This window comes from Pundamilia nyererei, unplaced genomic scaffold (genome assembly GCF_000239375.1).
Source record: "Pundamilia nyererei isolate P.nyererei 1_Seehausen unplaced genomic scaffold, PunNye1.0 scaffold00049, whole genome shotgun sequence".
Lineage (NCBI taxonomy): Eukaryota > Metazoa > Chordata > Actinopteri > Cichliformes > Cichlidae > Pundamilia > Pundamilia nyererei.
Genome location: NW_005187450.1, coordinates 1636064 through 1656692, shown reverse-complemented (window position 1 = coordinate 1656692; position 20629 = coordinate 1636064).

The following is a 20629-nucleotide window of genomic DNA, read 5'->3' as shown; positions in this document are numbered from 1 at the left end:
GTGTGTGTGTGTGTGTGTGTGTGTGTGTGTGTGTGTGTGTGTGTGTGTGTGTGTGTGTGTGTGTGTGTGTGTGTGGATTGCTTTTTATTTTCACTATGTAACTCTGAAAAGAAACTTCGTTGGAAAAGTTAAATTCTCACTTTTGCCCTCGTTGTTTCCCAGTAGCTTTCCCCAGGTAGCTGAAATAGCTTAAGGTGGAACAACCAGAGTAACTGTGTCAAACAATAAAGACTAGGGGTGGGTTTTTATAATCGATTTATCGATTAAAATCGATTCTGGCTTGGATAACATAAAATCGATTCATTAAAATCCTGAATCGATTTTTTAATATAAATTTATTTTGCCCGAAATGCCAGAATCTCAGGTGAAATCTCACAAAATTTCAACAACCACCAAACAGCTAAGACAATAAATGAGAGCAGGAACACGGATTCTGCACAAACACTTAAACACACAGCACAACCCGCGGATCAGAATCAGTGAGATGTCGCCTTTCTCACGGTCGGGGCTGAAAGCCGACAGCTCGCTGATTCTGATCTGTCGGCGTGTCCGCGCTTTGTGTTCACGCCCTTTATGCGCTGATTCTAAAGCTGTTAGTTTGATCTCTCTCCAAACAATATTGACCGAACCAGCAGCAAAAGAAGATCCAAACTACACTTCACATGAACATCGTCATGGATTCACTCTTACTTTTACTGTTTTGCTTCGACCACGATGCACAGCTCTCTCTCTCTCTCCCTCTCTCTCTGTACTTCAATAACAGTTTCCCGTCTAAAAATCTATTTTCTGTATTATTCGCTTGCTTGTTACGCACAAGTCTACCGTTGTTTACAGCGCTGTCGGCCGACGTTTTTTTTTTTATATATATACTTCCGAAAAGAAAACCTAATTTCTGCCGTACAATACTGAACAAATTTAAACTTTTTAAATTATGCAAAATGCAAAACGCCGTGTCTCTAATAAAACCGCTGTAACTTCAGAGGTAATGTTCATATGTTGATTAATGGTTTTCTTTCGTTTTTGATGTACTGCAGAATATTTTTATAAAATCCCAGGCCAGGAAAATCGCCTTCATGATTTTCTGTGTTTTATCTTCAGCTACTTTGACACAAAGGCATCTGCTGTGATGCTCACACCTTTGATAAAGTCTTGCGTGTGTCAGCTTCCTTTTTATAGATACAAAAATATGTAAATGTACTGATCTGAATTATAATATTTCTGACTGTCAAAATTTCCCAGATTCAAATTGAATTGAATCGAATCGAGGATCGAATCGATTCGGGACCTTGTGAATCGGAATTGAATCGATTCTAGAAATCAGTGACGATACCCAGCCCCAATAAAGACCCAATTGTTGGAAGAAGCGAAGAAGATAAAAAGGGTAAGTGATAGAAAGGGACAGGAAAACAAACAAGAGTGAACATGAAATAGAATTTCACCTGATTTAAAGGCAACATTCAGCTGACATTTTTTTAAAGAAATCAAACCTTCCTATTTATTAGAATGGTAATGCTGGATGTTTTTAAACCAAAAACTCACAGGTGAAAAGTTGCTTACTGCCACTTTAAAGAATTTACAGGTCCATTTACTATTGTTGGTGCATTTCTGTGTACAGTCTACCTCATGAAAGGGACCATCTTTCACAGTGACTTTTTTTTATATATACTTTAAGTGTATTCTGATGTACTTCAGGAGACATTAAGCTGTCTCCAAGATTTTTTCAGTTAATCATACATCATTACTTGTAGTATACAAAACTAGAAAGACTGCCAGCTCATAAAGTTCAGTCAGGACTTATTACAAACGCTACGCCTCTGGCTCACAAGCTGCTCATAATGTTGAGTGGGATTTAAAAGATTCTACTTCTTTTTGAGCCAATGGTAAAATGATAATTACAGACAAAATTAATGAATGCCCCACTAAGCCTTGGAAAGGCAATGGGGGAAAAAAGAATATTTGGATTAACCTACTGAATGAACATTTAGTATTCCTTAGTCATTCGTGCACGCAGCTAATAATGGCACATCAAAGCTCCAAGGAACACTTAATAGTATAGCCACTCTAAACACAAATATCTGCAACTAGGCTTGAATATTTCATGAATTCTTTAATGCTCATGGCTGGAGGGAAATTTTCAAATCGTTTTACTGTGATGATTTCTCTCCAAAGAAAAACTAACTGAATTTTACCTCATGTAGTTTTACTCATTTCCCTGTGCTCTCCACTGAGAGAAATACGTTGAGAGAAATGCCACCATCTTTATGCAATGATGAACTTTTCATTGTTGTTTGGAAGGTGTCAGTTAAATACATGAATTCTGTTTGTCCCGAGGCCATAAACGAGATGCTGAAATGAGAAACTTGCCAATACTGTCAGAAGACTGAAGAGCCGGAAAAGGTAGATTATTCTCTATCTTTTCTTCCAGACAAATAAAAAGAGAAACAACGCTTAAATAAAATACTGTCTTGAATCATAAGCAATGATACTTACTAGTATGTACCGTATTGTTAATGTTGTTAGTATATTTTGCAATAACGGGAACATAGTGGTGCAGCTGTTTTGCCAATTTATGCATTGTGATGACTGGGAAGGTGTGAGGTATAGATTTGTTTCATAATTTTCACTTCCCAAATAAAACAATTAAAAAAACAACATTTAATTTATCTAAATTCTTGTATCTTGTATCTGCTTGATCTCTTAGATTTAATTTGTTTGTTTTTTTGTTTTAAAAAAAGGCAGTAAGATAAGATAACCTTTATTAGTCCCACACGTAGGAAATTTTGTCACAGCAGGAAGTGGAGAGTGCAAAAGTTATGAAGCAAAAATTAGAATACAATAAGAATAAATACAGTACACAACTGTACAGAATAGAATAAAATAAAATGCTATGTACAGTAGAATAAAATAGAATAAAATATACAATAAAATAAAAATAGAATACAAATGCTATATACAACTGAGTAAAAATACAACGATGCCAGAAAAGATTATTGCACATTAGTGTTATCGCACATTTGTGGATGTGTGTGTTTGATCAGTTAAAGTTAGTACTTTCATCATTAGCAAGTACTGCCTGTTTCACAACATACCATTTGTTACTTGAACATAAAAGCAACAAAGAGAAAAGAAATCATGTGTGTAGGCTGTAATCTAATTTATGTCTCTTGCTGTTACTTCAGAATTCTGCTTATTTCACAATCTTGTTAAATTGCATTTTGTTCAGACTTTTTGTGCTTGTGTGAAATGTTACTGAGGTGAAAGCAGATTTGAAGTCTCTGTTAGAACAATATTACTGCAACAGATGGTGGATTGGGTGTGCAGTACTGACTTAGGGCAATCCTCCTTGCCCTTGTCTCGGCATGATGTCACTCAGTTTGAATCAAATGCAGGACAGCCAGCATCTCAAGCAGCTGCTCAGCAATGCAGACAACACACTGGAGTTTTTTTCTTAAGGCCAAAGGATGTACAGCTAAAACCAAGACATATACCTTGTGTCAAGGTACTCTCTCATACTTACCCCCAAGTTGTTGTAATGCATTACAGTGCTTGTAAGGCATTTTACTACAATGGGTAGAATATCCTACTTGATCTGTTTAGATTTTCATCTTTATTTTATGCTGGTGACAGCAGAAACCTGAAAGGCATCAAGTTTCTATAGTTATGTATGGAGTAAAAGCTACAAAGTGATAATTGGATATGATAGAAAAGGCTGTAGGCACTGGACAAGCATTTTGGTACTAGAAGCTTTCCATTTGTCAGCTGACTTCTATTAATCAATCACATTTAATCAAACTGTCTGCGCAGGCCTTTAAACCTTTGGCTATCATCTGATGTTGACTGAAGTTCATGTTTGGATGTTTAAATCTCCATCTGACTGCACTCAAACTCACCAGATATTCCACATCTGCCTTCCAAATAACCTGGCTACACATAAAACCATAAAAAAAATGGACTGTTGTCCCTACAGGCTTAATAGTTAGCAGTTAGTGTAGTATGTGTCTGCATGTGTGTATTCATATTAATTGTATTTTAAGTTTATATTATATTTTATTGTAGTTATCCCTAGCTTTGAAAGCTTTAACCCGCAGTGATCAGGCTTTTTAATTCTTATACAAATAGCAGATGAGCCATGTCAGACATATGAATTTCCATCTGGGATCAATAATTATTTTTATTATTATTTTGATTATTCAGTGCTTTGTGACTGCATGTCTGTGAAAAGTGCTTTGTAGATCACCTGTACTTACTCACTTGCAGCAGATAGCATGCAAGAGTGCATTTGAAGCAGCAGGTTGGTTGCTAGAAAAGACTGTAATGCAAAGTGCTGAAACAACCAGTTAACTACACAATTTTTACTATACAAAAAAAGTTAAAGTGTTTTTTAAACAGAAAAATTGCCCATTTCAGCTTCTTAGATACGAAAATTGGTTGCTCTGCTGCTTCTGCTGTAGACCAGCTTACAGAGGATGAATCATGAAAACTGGGAATATGAAAACAAATGGTGAACACTCACTAGTCATTAGTTACAGGCATAAAATTCTCTTATTTATAGTTCAAGTCAAAGACACAGTGTACTCATCTTGACTTTTCAGACTTTTTAGTTTTGGAGCTGACACCCATTGTTCATAAAACTGTTTATTAACAGAAGAAGCTGGATGGACACACTAGGACATGTATGCGCTGATGTACAGTTTGAGAGCAAGAAAACACACATGGCTGTTCATCTGTTCTTGTAGCCTGGAGTTTGACAGGTAGCTGCCTTCAAACTGTCAGATAGTCCTATAACCGCCCACTCATTGAGGGAGCAATGCACAGCTGCAACACATTGCCGTGGAGCATATTCAGGGTAATGCTGTTGAAAGCACAGGTCCACAGATGGGATTCTGGCAGAGAAACAAGGAGCAAAAAAATATAGGCTGGTGTTGACTGTATTATTCAGCTGGGAGATGTAGGAAAAGATGGGCTTGGAAACACAGATCTATATCAGGCTTTGTTGTGAAAAAGGTGAACGCCAGGGGTCCGTAGTCACAGAGGTACAGAATGAGAGTGTCCTTCATGTGTACGCAGCAATAGCAAAAAATACACTTTATTTTAAAGTAAAAATTGATTATGGGCAAATGCAGATACTACAATCAACACGTGTTCAGGAGACAGCACAGTTGCTGTTTGGCCTCCGTCGCGTGCTGATGCTTTAAACCTAATCCAGAAGTCATAATTAGGATGTCTGGGGTTGCATAATTTTCACTTTAATGTCGCAACTGTGGAGGTAAGCATCAACGACACAGCTCTCAGTTCTCACTCCTTCTTTATTCGTCACAACAACACATTTTGAGTCTTGAGTGCTGCTTTGACTTGTTTCAAGGGGGCGTCATTGATTTGCAATATCAAAGTGTTTACACATTTTGAGGGGAAAAGAACAACACGTGGACTACAAAAGACATTGACTGTGGACTCTTGCACTGACTTTCGAAAAAATGTCAATTGTGAGGGAAATAATATAGGTGTGTGCTGCTGTAATGAACATGAAATGTAAAAGTAGTGCTTATACATTCACTATTAAGAATGTTTCTTTATTATATTGTAAATGAGCAAAAGATGGTTGATTTTTATATTTTAGAAAGCACGCACCTGTCAAAGAGGACACGCCCCTAATAATGAAATCTTCTTTTTCAGTTTGTGGGGATTCATTTGCTTTTGGAGCCAGCATCAAGTTGCCAATCTCGTACCTGAAGTTTTTGAAACTTTTGTTTTGCCTTCATTCTTTAACCCTGGAGATTTCAGGGTTGGAATCTCCCATTCATTGCCTAGCACCACAAGTTTAAAATGACTCCAGCTTATTCAATCAACCTGAAACTTGACACTTAGCTTGCTCTGCCACATAAATAAACTCCCTTCATCCAGGTGGATTGGATAAAGGGTTATTGAGAAACATGAAGAACACACAGACACATGTACTGAGATTCCTTGACTTATAGCTGAGATGCACCTGACGTAGATCATGTGATAAGCAAACCTAAAGGAGTCACATTATTTATTAGTTTGTAATTTGCTCATAACTATTGAGTTAACACGCTGAAAGAGTACACCTGAGCTCCGTGGCAGTCTTTATGAATGCAGCCTGACTAAAATGAGCTTAGTTTGGCAACATTAGTCTTCTGACAGGCATACTTGTTATCTAATATAGTACCAAGCAAGTACTTAGAAATAAGTCAATGAATGCACTTGACTCTTATTCTGTAATTAGTCCTGTTAGTTTGAAATGGTTTAAGGGCTTTCAGATTGACTTGTGACTTGGCTCCATGGGCCAAATTGTCTGTGTGGGAGTTATCTCGTAGAAAATCAAGAGGTAGAGGCTTTCTCTCTGGCCACCAGCCTTCGGTTGCTGCACACTAATGACCATCTTGCCAAAGCATTTAACCTTGAGCCAATCTGTCTTCTCACTTAGAAAAGCTGAGTTCTTGAACCATGAAATAGAGGTAGTTGTCCCTGTGAAAGGAGGTTACAACCCAGACTACTTCAAGATTAATCAATTATTGCCATTGCAAATGTCACGAAGTGGTTGGATAGAATCATTATCAGAGTTTAGTTTTGGGTTTTTTTTTTTTATAGTTGTTGTTTAAGTTTTTTGTTGTTTAAGGTTTACTTTCAAAACTGTATCCTTACATGAAGAAAACACTAGGCGGAGCTAACTGTGATTTAAAGAACTTTAAATGAAATGTCCCGAAGCTGTTGAAACACAGTTGATGCAGTGACAAATTAACAGTTTAGTTCATTTTACTTTAGTCGTAAAATAGTGGGAGCATGAGATAGCTGGAAATATGAAATGTGGCAAATCACTGATGGTAACTCAAAGTGAACCTGCATGAAGACGTTCTCTTAAAATTTTGAAGTGTGCAAATTAAACACATTGCCCTCAGTTTGCATATGGATTTACATGATACCCATCCCCTTGAGGTTTTTGTCACTCTGGTAGGTAAGTAATACAGATTTGAAGTGACAGATACCATTTCAAAGAACAAACTGACACTGACAGAATGACAACTTCAACCTTTACTGAGCATAAAAAATGTGTGAGTGATTCCCTTGAGGTGTTTTTACTGATCTGTAAGTATTTGCTATATATGTTTTTGGATATATGCCAATCTCTTGGAGCATACAAAGGGCACCCACTTCCTGGAACATTTTGTATAGGAGCAGCATGAATAATATGTTCACACACTGTATTTAGCCTGAACTTAATGAGCTTAGGTGACTTCAAATTGAATGCAAAATAGATTTGTCTGCTGTTGTAGTGAATTAGCTACATGCTCTGTTTTTGATTAGATTTCTTCTTCTCATCTCTGAGCTTAAAATGGAGCTATTGGCAGGGCAAATTAAAAACTGCTGTGATAACACCTAGATTCAAGCAGAAATTATGTCAGTCAACATAATTATGTTAAATAATGCTATTTGATGAGATTCAAAGTTATATTTTATTTTTTGTTTTGTTTTGGGGGCTTTTTTTGCATTACGTTAACCACATTAAGTCAGTATACTCTTCAGGACTGCAGCTGAAGAGGATGTTTTATTTCCAACATCCTCAGAAACTCTGCCCTCAAACTAAGCAAGCAGGACAAAACCCAAAACACCAGGAATTACAATATTCTGGTGATTTAGGGAGTCACATGGCTAAGCTAATTCGTATTGTCTAGTATAGCTCTGCAATGGCAGAAGTCGCAAGTGTCTCTCTTCTGTCTAATGAATAATGCACAATAAGACACCCGGAGTTATCCAAAACCAAGTCCTTGTTATCCCTGTTTGAGTGGATTGATTTCCTGGCTCTCACGAGCATCTGCGGAGGCTCAAAGACTGCCCTTGTGTGTGGAATAGGGGAATAGGGGAATAAAAGAACAACAGCAACAAGGCAAGCATCAAGCTTGTAGTGCTCTCGTGGATACTCTGGAGTTCATTACCTGCTGTTCAGATGAAAGCAGAGGCCACGTCATCAATGCGCTTATGGTATCTCTAATTAGAAATTCAGCTGTACAGATCTTGATCCTGGCTAAGCCCCAGTTTTGCTGTGATCATTTTCAAAACAGCTAGCTGACCCATGGCCCTGCTGTGGCTTAAGATATTTAAGTTGAAGGCTTGCAGTAAATCCTGTGTAATATTCTACTGGCACCCGGAGAGAGCTTTTAATGAGCTTTGGACAAGAGCGCTGAAACAGCAGATGAAACCAATTCTCATTTTTCCACAATCAGTTACGTTGCTCACCCAGGAGAAATCATTACATGTAACATCTATTGCAATCATAGCACCATATTAGTGAGAATAAAAGCAGCTTGTTTGTTTATTTGCGAGATATTAGAGCTACAAAAACTCTATTTGGTCAGAAATGTGTTTAAAGATAATGAAATCTTATATCTTCTACTCTAGGTCAGCAATTTCTAGCAATATCATTTATTGTTGATTTAGTTCAGTACTCTGGGAACCCTGAATATTGTCCACAGTTTCAATATGTGACAGAAATGTACATAAAAAGGACAAAGTAGTGCACAATTACACCTTGTCTACGACTGCTCCTGGTCTCTGTGTCACATCGCTGTCTGAGGAATGCACTTTAATAGTCTACAGAAGCCTTGCCTCTGTGCAAAAAGGCAGACACCAATGTATTGTAACAGACAATGCTGTCAGAATTCAAGGTCTTTCTACTGTCACCGTGTGCCCCATATTTAACAATTTTAGATTAAATCAATAATAATCTTCTGCTGACCAAAAGGGACGTCACTGCTATTCAAATAAACCAATCCAATTTGATAAGAAGCCAGACTATTTGGATAAGCATTGCAAGAAAATCAGAATGAGATACCCTCTTGGAGATTGTCTATTTTCTCCTTATCCTTGATTGCTTTAAAGGACTTTTTGCTCTGGGAAGTAAGTTTAGTGAAGTTTCATCTCTACTAAAGGGACAAGTCATAAAAGAAAGGCTTGCTGAATACTGAAATAACTGAAATGTTGAAACAGAGTATAGGGTATATTCTAACCTCTCGAGTCAAATTACAGGAATCAGAAAAATGATGAGTGGCCTCCAGTAACGCCCCATATAATCCAACTCGAGAGAACATTTTTCACTGTGTTCCAAAATGTATAGAAATCAATATTTAATCAACACCAAATATTGGACAATGCACAAAAGAGCCTGAGATGCTAAATGCAAGACAGTTACAGCGGTTTGCTGTCAATGGAATGACTAATCTTTTAGAAAGGATTAGAAATAAACATTGAGCCTGGAAATGCATCACTGTAATATTAAGTGGATTTCTGGAATACCACCATTTGCGTTTACAGTAACTCAAGATCTCCAGAGCCCCACACCCTCTGTAGTAAGCAGAACAATGGGCCTGCCAGTGAAAATCCCACAGATTCCTCGCAGTTAACAAGAAATACATTTTCCAAGTAGTACAAAGAATCACAATTGCAGACAGCCTAATACCACATCCAGACTTGGCTTGATGAAGGTGACCCCAGCATTAGACAGAACAATAAGTTTGCGTGACATGACGACTGCCGTGGGTATGATCAGGATGGTAATTCATGCCTGCTTTGTACAACGTCTTGTCTCCCTAAAATAGGTTTGGGTGTGTTTGTGTATGTGCATGTGTGTGTGTGTGTGTGTGTTCTCAGTTCACAGACTGAGGGATATGTCTTATGCTTGTTCTAATAGGCTTTGCACCAGTGAGTGCAGGGCTTACAGGTGTACTTCCTCCTAAATACACACGCGCGCACACACACACACACACACACGGTCACATTAGCTTTCATGAGTCACCTCGCTTTTCTAATTTGCATGTCACTTAGTTCTTCCCTGCCTCTAAGAGGAAAGTTGTTTTTACATTCCATATTATGCTTTATTTTGAAATACACATTCTTTTCAGGAAACAAATGGTGTGTTGTTTACGGTTTCCATGAAGTGTTACTAGTGATATGATTCCACATGAATGATTACATATGTATTAAATAAAAAATAGCGCACAGTGCTAGCATGATGCTGCACTGGTGACCGCTTCTCTGTTTGGCCTATTCAGATCTTCAAAGACACAAAAAAAATAGGTAGGCGATAACTCACCTTGAGCACACAAAAGCGCGCCCACCAACCAGGCCACATGGCAATCCACCTGTCACAAATATCTCTCACGCCTCCTGGACGCAGTAACAGAGTGAGCAGGTGAACCCAGACCACAGAGCTACCAAGGCCCTGCATGGGCTTCCATTTCTGACAACACGTACATCTGTTCCTGAGCATTTTTTTTTTCCATTGAAGAGCAGGCAAAACAACATTTAATGGCACAAATAAAAATGTGCTGTTCTTACAGCGAGCAACGTCAGCATAAGCAAGATTATGCTTCCGTGAAACCACAGTGTGATCTTCATTCTTCAGATTAATAAAACAGCTGCTTTATCTTGGCAAGAAAGATGTTGTCATGGAAATTCGATGTCTGCATTGGTGAACCCTTTCAGATATTCTTCCTCTGAATAAAGGAATGTGCTGGCAACATTTCCAGGCCTGTCACCTACAGACACAGACCCAGTGAGAGACAGACAGCCGGCCACACAGTTGGCCATAGCATCATCTAGCCAAGGTTAGCAAAGGTCAAAGTCACCACATGCTTCTTAACCAGAGCCATATCAATGACGCACCTCCAAAATTCCACATTATGCATAAGTAGGCCATTGCGTATTGTTCTATTGTTTCTGTCCTTGATTTTAGCAAACTTAATGTGACTATTTATGTTGCTATGTCACAATGTTCAAGATGGATATGTAATTATAGGCTGTATGTCATTTGGTGGAATAATACTTTTAGTATAGTCAACTCTCTGCCATCTATAATCCAGTTTTGAGATCCCTTCCCAGACGCCTTAACGCCCACTCACATCCTGGGCCATCTGATCTCAGGAATTCGCATGATAAGGTGGGGCCAGGTTTCACAATGAACACACCCGAAACTCTGGCTGACTGGGACCCACACCCAGTTTCACACCTTGGCTCAGGCGATTAGAGGATCATCAGGGGGTCCTTTTGTCCCTCTGTGGGGGGTCACTCCCACTAGGTTTATATCTGGGACTCTCCACCATTTGACCTTAGAATTGAAGAAGCTTCTCGGATGAGAGGTGAAACGTCTTCAAGCAACTTAAAGAAGTCCAGACGCTTTTCTTTGCAAGCTCCTTTGACTACGATGACCTGGATGACTGAGAACCTTCACAGACATACTTTTAGTATATATATCGACGTCTGCCCAAAGCCATGCCTGACTTTTCTTGGAAGATCATCATTATGACAAAATCACAGAAGACCCAAAGCGTTAATTTTTGAAATCTGCAGGAGATTTTCTCGAAGCCCAGTACTGCTAATGAACACTTAAGCCTCCAACAGACTCTGTGACAGTGTGTCTCTGATTGCCCATGGTTTAATATTTCATGCATATTAGTCCCTTACATTTTAGAAGGTACTAATTTACATTAAGCAGCAGGCCAATACGTGTGTAACACTCAGGTTTTTTTTAAGGATTAGTTATTCATGCACTATAAACTATAGCTGCTGCATATATAATAGAAATATGTATCACAATATCATTTGATTTAAATAGTGGAAAAGCACTTGCCTCTTATCTGGTAGTTTATTTTGTCACAAAAATGACGAGAAAAGATCTCCACTGGACAAATTTGCAGCAGATTTGTAAGGTGTACCTGAGATTTATTTATCTATTTGTTTATCTTTACAAGATAAGTTATTAAAAATGTCACTGCACCACACTCTAACCTTTTTGTTCTGTTCATACACGACTGTACAAATAAGCTGTGTAATTCTCAAAATATTTGTTCTTAATCATATTTTAAGCATCGTTCTTGCGTCGTTGTTAGTTGTATCTTAGGGTTTAATGTTTGCTTCAATGGCTGACTTAGATAAAGGAAGCGCTAATAGCAGTAATACTCTTAATTCTTAATTTTCATCTTTCTGGTAGTCATTTTGACCTCGGCATATTATTAAAAACTATTTTGCACTTTTAAGTATTTTATGTTGCTTAAAAGCTTCCCAAAAAAGTCTAAAATAAACAGAAGGGGGGTGGGGGTTCACTGGAGTGGACAATCAAAACGCAAGCGCGGGTCAGCACAAAGATCCTCCCGTAGGCTACAACATTCAGCTAAAGGTGGAGCACTCATTGAGGAACATTATGTCAGTGCCAATGATTCTGCTTGAGTTGAGAACAAGAGGGGCGAGAGTGGCTTTAGACTCAATAGAGCAGAAGAATGGCTGACAGAAATGGTGGTGGTGGTGGTGGGTGAAAGAGGCACACTTGTGTCGTGGTGCTGTACTCTAAGTGAGGCTGTATTGAAAGGGAAGTCAGTGTGTGGTCGAGGGGAAAGGTGTGTGTTGGGCAGAACATCCCTGTTGATGACCTCATTACGTGAACATCAGCTAATGATTTAATGGTATGTAATTAAACAGATGTTGTTTGGGGATTGTGTAACACTTTAGCTTGCATCGATGAAGCTGTGGTGGTTGCTGTGGTGGCAACTGTTACTGGGATGGATTCATATTATCATTGTCTGGGCGTAAATGTCAGATGCATCCTGTTTTGTTTTCATTTCAGCTGGAGCCACAAAGAAGTCATAAGATGTGCTTGAGTGCATAGCAAAGGCACAGATTTGGTGTTTATCCCAATAACCTTCCTATTTGACCCCATTCAGTCCGATCAGCTGTTAGTTAAACCAGGCATGGGGCGGAATAGCCTGAAGGCCCTGCTGTGGGATCACTAAATTGACCTTGCAAAAACATTACAGTGAATAATATTTTTTGAATTTCTGAAAATATCCGAACCAGGCATTTAAACTGAAGTCTGCAACATATGTAGACAGCAGTGTTTTTTAACATGTAACAAACAATTGCCTTTTCACATGTCCAGCAGTTGTTTTTGCTACTTGGATAGGTATTCATATTTTTGCTCTGTTTTTAGCCATTGCTAACTCCGAAAGGACCTATCTGGATCTTTTACAAACACCTCTCCCCATCTCCACTGACACAGCAAGAAATATCTTATTGTAAATTGTCCTGAGCGAGAAGGAAAAGTAAAAGTCTCTTGGATGTCAGTGTGACTGCTACAGTTGGTCACAACATTTCAAAGAAGAAAAATTGGATAGCTGATTTGATGTTTTCAGTCCTGCAATGTGAAAAGGCAGAATAATTTGTTGCATATGATTGTGGTGTTGGAGGGCTGTTGTGTTAGCTACTCTGAAGAGGTTGCACCTGGCCACTTGAATTGGCCAGGCTTAAAGTTAGACACACAGTCAAGGAAAGTGGGATCAAACAGTGAATGATAAAAACATCCAAGAAGGATGCGGAGGTGTTTCCTTTGAGTGGATTGCGTCTATGCGTGTGCACACGGCACGAGTGTTCATGAGTCTAAGAGTGTGAAATTGTATGTTACTCTTGGTGTTCTTGTTTCATGTAACCCGCGGTGCAGATGTAAATTGTTGCCACACCTCAGCAGCTGTTTTGGTGTCATTTGGTTTACTTGTCTCAAACATCTTGCCCCAACAGCTCCATTAGTTTTCAAATGGAAAGCTGTAGGACGCATGTTGTTTTGCTGTTCAGCAGAGATTGACCAGCATGTCTCTTGAAAATTACTTTGCAGCAGTAGCAGCAGTGGCCACCGGTTTCCGTCTGTTCTTTTGTGCAGTTAAAACCAGTGAGGCATGGCTAATGTAGAATTTGTAATTTACATTTGTTCAAAAAATTGCCAGTCTTCACATCATCTAAATGAGGTGAAGCTCTGTTGTTAAGGTGAAGTGAGTTATTCCAGGATTTTAACCCTGTCTTTCACAGTAATGAGCTTAATCAAGAATAATTTAGCAGAACAATCTTATTGAGAACTGCTAATAAGGTGCTGATGTTTTGGCAGTTTTCTAAATTTGCAGCATTCAGAGATGTCTTAACATAATGCCACAATCTTCCCAGGAGTGAACTTTCCAGCAAATTGACCCTAAGGTCAGACAATGCTCAGACAAATTGCAAAAACCCTAAGAGCCACATCTCAGACTCTACAGATCTTACATTTAGCATGTCAAATGTTAAAATTCAACTCTTCCAAAAAAAAAAATGTGGCTTTTTTTTTTTTTTGGAAGGGTTACCAGGACATGTCAGACCAAAACCATGGCAGCTCAGCTTAAGTTTACAAAGCTGCATATGAACAAAACCTTCTGGAACTATTTCCCGTCAGCAAACAAGACCAAAGTGGATAATGCACCGTTCCATATTTGGGCAAAACACAACACAGTATACTGGCACCAGCAACCGTTAACTGATAAAGCCCAGTGGTGGAGGAGGTGTTAATCATGGCTTGTTTTGCAGCCACAGCACCTGGGTTCCTCACAGCTATTAAGTCAGAGATGAACCTTTCTGTATACCAAAGTATTCTCGAGTCAAATGTGAGGCCATCTGTCCCATAGATGAAATTCAGCCCACATTAGGTCATGCAACAGGACCCTGATCCCAAGCACAGAAGTAAATGCCGACAAAATGGCTTAAAAAGGCAAGTCAAGATGCTGCAATATGACCGAGTCAAAGTCCAGACTTCAACCTGATTGAAATGGTGTACAGGGACCTTATAGGTTAGCAAATGAACTCCAAACCTCAGCGAAATGAAGCAACAAGAAGAGTGGGCCAAAATTCCTCGACAGTGATGTGAGAGCCTGATAAAGTCATACAAAAAGAATTACTTCAAGTAATTGCTGCAATAGGTGGTTCTACTGAATCATGGGGTGTATTTAGTTTTTTATGGGACTGCAGAGTCAATGGCACTACAGTAAGCTACATCAATAAACCCCAATAACAGTACAATTAAATTGGGGAAAAGATATTTTCTAGTAGCCTTTTAACCTTTTCTTCAGCCTCTCATAGAAAATTTAAGGTCTTTTCATGGTAAACGGTGTAAGATGCCAAGACTGAAAGCCTTTGAAATCTACATAGGTATCCAATCTGGTTCACTCCTGTAGTTCACAGGAATAAATTGTTCCTGGGCCTGAAGTGCAATCATCTGTTGCATAGGAATGACAGGAACTGTATTAAACAGAAATTTGTTACCCAATAAGGAGGTTAAAGTTTCAGTGTTATAATCTTAAACGTTTTGTGGAAGAACACAAGATGGAAGAAATTTTACATTCCTTTTTTCAGTCTACCCAGAGTCAGTTAGGTTTATGGAGAGAGACACTAGTCATGTAAGCACTAACTGTTATTATGAGATGAGAGGTGATCTAGCTGTCTTGAAGGCAAATGGTTATAGGCCTTCCATCACCCTGTCCTTCACACCCTTATTTTCGCTGCGCTACAAATGTCACATTACTTCCCACACTGGATTTGACAGTTGGCACTGAACATAAATAACTAATGTACAATATCTGCATATTTGGAGCCTTTGGTAGAGTCTTTATACTGTGCAGCACATGCTGCTTTTTCTTTACTTTGAATATTCTTTATGGCGAACTCTTATAAGCAAATAAAAATAGATCAATTTCTGAAATATAATTACTGCATGGAATTCAAGTGCCTATCAAGTGCAAGTAAATAACCTTAGACGATTGTTGATGTCAACTATGAAATCTATTTGGAAGGAGCAGGGCATTTTTTTTTTATTTGGATGAGGGCCTGATATATAAAGCTAAACTACAAATATATTCATTAAAAAGGCTGGAAAGGAGCTTTTTTTTTTTAAGTATCTTTTTCTTTTCTTTTTTTGCTTCGTGGATTACTCAGACAGATGGTAGAAAAAAACTGTAGTGGGAAAAATTGTTTCAGGTCACAAAAAAGGAAGCACTGACAGAAAGCAAAAAGGAGCAAAGTAAAAGTCAGAAATGCACCCACAGGCGATATTACACAGACTCAGCCGTGGCAGTTCCAACAGAGCTTGGAATGGCTAAAATGTTCAAAACACAGTGGTGACACCACTTCAGCAAAAGTCATCTCCGCCTGTCAGAGTTAAGAATCTTCAAAGCCAAAGCAACTGAAGAGCCACCTGTTCTGTAATGCCTCCTATAACTGAGTGCTGATAGCAGCAAAGACTGCTTCTAACCTTATTAGTGACAGTATTGGCTCTAAAAAAAAAAGTACCATCCAAGCTATACAGAAATGTCCTTCAGAAAGCCAAGTGCATGAACACAGCACAAAAACTACAGTGACGCCATGATAGTCATCATGTCACAGAGTCGCTAAACAACTTTGAGAACGACATTTGAGAAATGAAAATGTGTATTTTCGTTGATGAGCGAGAGAAATATCTGGCAGCGCTAATTTTCTACAACAAGCTGAACACTAGCATGAATGGATAAAAATGATGGAAGTATGCGTAGCATTTATGCTTGTTTTATGTAGTATTTTAATACAATATGTGCTCTCTTCTTTCCTCCACAGCTATATAACAGCTACAGTGTGTCTTTTTTTCGAGCCTTATGCGCTGAGCTACAGCATGTGATATGATAAACTGACAAAGAGGAGAAGCCAGTTACTGTTTGTTTCTTTCGTAAGTCGAAGATTTTTGTAAGTCGAAGCACCACTAACACTGAGCAGTGCTGATTTTCTAACACTGGAATATTTCTAACATTTTGAGTTATTTTCCAGTGTTAGAAAATCAGCACTGCTCAGTGTTAGCCATTGTTAATCTTCAAAACTGACTAGGTTACTTTTAAACATATAACACTGTCAAAAGTGTTAATTTAACACTCAACAGTGTTGTATTTAACACTCAGAGGTGTGGACCCATATAGACACTCTCCAGTGTTAATTTAACACTGGAGATTTTGCTGTGTAGAATTATTCTCGTGTTACTCAAAAATTGGAAAAATGGTGATTCAGCTGAAGCCAAATCACATCCTGGATAAATACTAACCTAAAAAAAAAAGACCACAAATATTACATTTACAGAAGTCTCTTAGATCTGTCTGGTTATGACTCATATGAGTCTGACAGTACATTCCCAGTGCAGGTTTAAGGCTGGTGAAATGTCTCAGAGTTCTGACATGCTCATAGACCCTCATGTGCAGAACCAGAGGAGTCCCCCTACAAGCCAGAACAAACAAACCTGCAACAGCCCCACCAATGGCAGGAGTGACATAATGAGGACAATGAGAGCACTTCTCTTACAAGTTCTCTTCTCTTATCTGCACCCGTGAAACATGGTTGGAGTATTGAAATCCAATCAGCTGACCTTCACTGTTTTCAAAACCAATTGAAGTGCAAATCAGACACCATTTGTGCTACAGTGTGAGTAGTAAAGTACTGGCTTGAGCCTCTGTCTGCTTTTGAAATATGACTTCTACAAATGCTCAAAACATCTGAGGTTCAAGATTTGAGAAATTACGGGCATTGCGGTCATAGCTGCCAGTGGGTTTGCACCTGTCCCAACAGTTTAAAAGACTGGAAAAAGAACTTTTGTGGGGTTGCTGGGACTTAAAATATATGACAATTAAGGGACTAGAACTATCAGTTTTGGGGTCAGTTATTAAAAAACAAAACAACAAAGGTACTATATTACACATTACACACTCATTACTTTACGTTACGTTATACTATTTAACTACTCAATGGGGAAAATAATATACTTGTTACATTACTTTGCTTTGTAACACCGACTGAAATTCACAGGTACATAATCAGCAGCAAACCTTGGGCTAGAGTGCCACTAGCTCACACTAATGAAGAAATACTTTCTTTTAGTGTTAAAGGTTGAAATCAAAGCCAACAACACAAAGTAGAGTTGAAAACCAACCAAAGAGACTTCAACGAATCATCCCTGCAATTCTACTGTAGAAACAAGTGCAAATAGAAAAATGGAGGTTAAAATGCTATAAAAATGCATCTGTTAAGGCTGTTGTCATTTTAACTTGTGGAAATGCTTCTTTTTTTGTTTGTTTAATATAAACACACCCCCTAACAATAATCAGTGGTCACTGTAGCCCTCTCTGGCTTTTTATTAGCACTATTCATGTGCAACACATCTTACAGCTCAGTTTTTACAGTAGACTATGTGCACCTCAGCATATGCTACTTCCGGTGGGGAAATTCCTGTAAGGCGCTTTGTTTCCGGTGTGATATTCGCGTCTTGTTTACGGTTAGGTTTTCAAAAAAAAAGTCAACCAAATTGACGAATCAAGTGGCGATTTACATTTCTCAAGATGCCTTGGGCATTTACCGAATATATCTGTAGATGATGTTCATCATTTTTCCCTCGCGCCTCAGAGCAAAAGAGAGAGAGGGTTGACATTTCTCAGTATTTGTATATAGATTTCCCGCGTTTATCGCGGGTGTTATGTTCTAAAAATAACCAGGTGAAATCTGCGAAGTAGCCAGCTTTACTTTTTAAAAATATTTTAAGGCTGTAAAACTCGTCACTAAACACTTTATACACTTTTCTCAGAACAGTTTCACACTTTTCTGTCTTGTTTAAACACTCTCAAAGTTCAAACCTTCATAAAAAAAACAACTTTCAGTATATTTGTTTTTCTATAAATAATAATGACAGATTTTAGAACTAATGAATTTAACTTTAAGCTTAATTGCTTAATTTAAGCTTAATGCACCTTATAATCCAGTGTGCGGTATGGTAAAAAAAAAAAAAAATACGGTAACTTCTACCTTCCTTTGGCATGTCCAGAAGTCCAAGTTTTTGTGCATGGTGCTACCGCAGGTGCCTTTGACGGTGTAAAACGTTTCGTTGACATTGTTGTGTTTGTTGGGGAGAAAACTTACAAACATACAGTACAGCACTTCAGAGTCACACTGCTAGTGATCGATGTAGCGATTCTGTACTGTACAGGAGAGCACGGCACGGAGGAGATCGACAATGATCTACAGCCGATCGGGATGCAGAACACAAGGCGCTTTAAAAACAAACAAACATGCAAACTTGCACTAAAAGAATCCGCAAAACAGCGAAGCTGCAAAAGATGAACCGAGTTATAGCGAGGGACCACTGTAATTGTGAAGATAAGTCACAACATACCCTTCGTAAATACTAACATATAGAGACCCTTACCAGCAATCATTCTTTTTTTTTTTATCCTGTGGCTTTTTTTCACGGTTTGTTGACATGCTGTGTAGGTGTGTACTGATATCGACATAACGGGGAAACATCTGGCTTTGACTATTTTTCACCTGTAGTTTGAATGCTGGACATTTTCCTGCTTAATTCATAACAGCTGTCACTATACAGAGATGTGCTTCTGAATGTGGACGATGTGTCTTCTGCATGCAGTGATGCAGTTCTGCTTGTGTTGAGTGATATAAACAAACAATCGATCTACTCTCTCCAAACATCAAAATTGATCATTTGATTTTTTTATGACACAGCAATGGTGAGTGTCCCCACCCTCTGCTGTTTTTAACTCAACGTAATCTTTCCGTTTTCTTATTTTGGACATGATTTTTGAGTCCACCTTCGCAGTAGCAATTGACTGCAAAATAAAGCTACCGGAAATGTACAACCCTACATCCAGTCTTAAAACAGGGTCGTGCACAGGGTCTATATAACTACGATTACGGTTTACCCAAGAATCACTCTGAGGCTAGCTATGACTTCAATACATGAAATTAGGATCTGTCACTTTTCACAGCGAGTCACCCAAACCATGCAGCATATTCATACTTAACCTTGTGTTGTGGATGGATCATCCCAGATGTTTTCTTGACTGCATTTGGTCTGTTTTCAGTGTCTTTTTCCTGCTGTATGATTTCATACTGACTGATGAGGTCAGACTTAAGAAGAAGATTCAAGATTTGTTTGTTCTCACCAAGCTCTCACGTGGTATCACTTCCTGTTCCTGTTACAACACACAGCGGGGTTTTTATGTAACTTATCGGCGTAGCCAGTTTAATTGAAATTTTTTTGATAACGTCCTATTTCATAGTGCAATCTTCACGTGCTTTAAGTACCCGCTAATTGTTTTCACAGTATTCATTCACTGTGTCTTTAGAGATTTGCTATCTTTTCTTAGCTGGTAGCTGCCTCTCTAGCAACATGGCCTCTTCACCTGTTCCTCTTGCACTTTCTTGTTCATTGTGTCAGATGTTTAGTTACTCCTCGGCCTCCTTTAGCAAAAATGATACTTGTAATAAATGTAGTCTATTCACAGCTCTGGAGGCCAAGATCACTGAATTGGAGACTGACAAAAAGTTAGCGCTCTGTTGAGCCAACCATTCCTTTAACATTAACCAGTAATGACTTCATGAATTTCTTCACAAATAAGATTTTAACCACTAGAGAAAACATTACTCACAATGATCTCACAGGTGTAACATTATGTCGGCTACTTTCAGTACCACTGATATATCGTAAAACAGCTAGCTAATCATCTGCAGAGAAATGGCTTATTTGAAGAGCGCAACATTCAATACTGTTGACCATAATATTTTATTAGAGTGATTAGAACATGCTGTAGGTATTACAGGTACTGCGCTGCAGTGGTTTGAATCATATCTACCTAATAGACTCCAATATGTTCATGTAAATGGAGAGTCCTCTTCACACACTAAGGTTAATTATGGAGGTCCACGGGGTTCTCCGCTCCTTTAGGCAGCATCATCAGAAAGTACAGCATACATT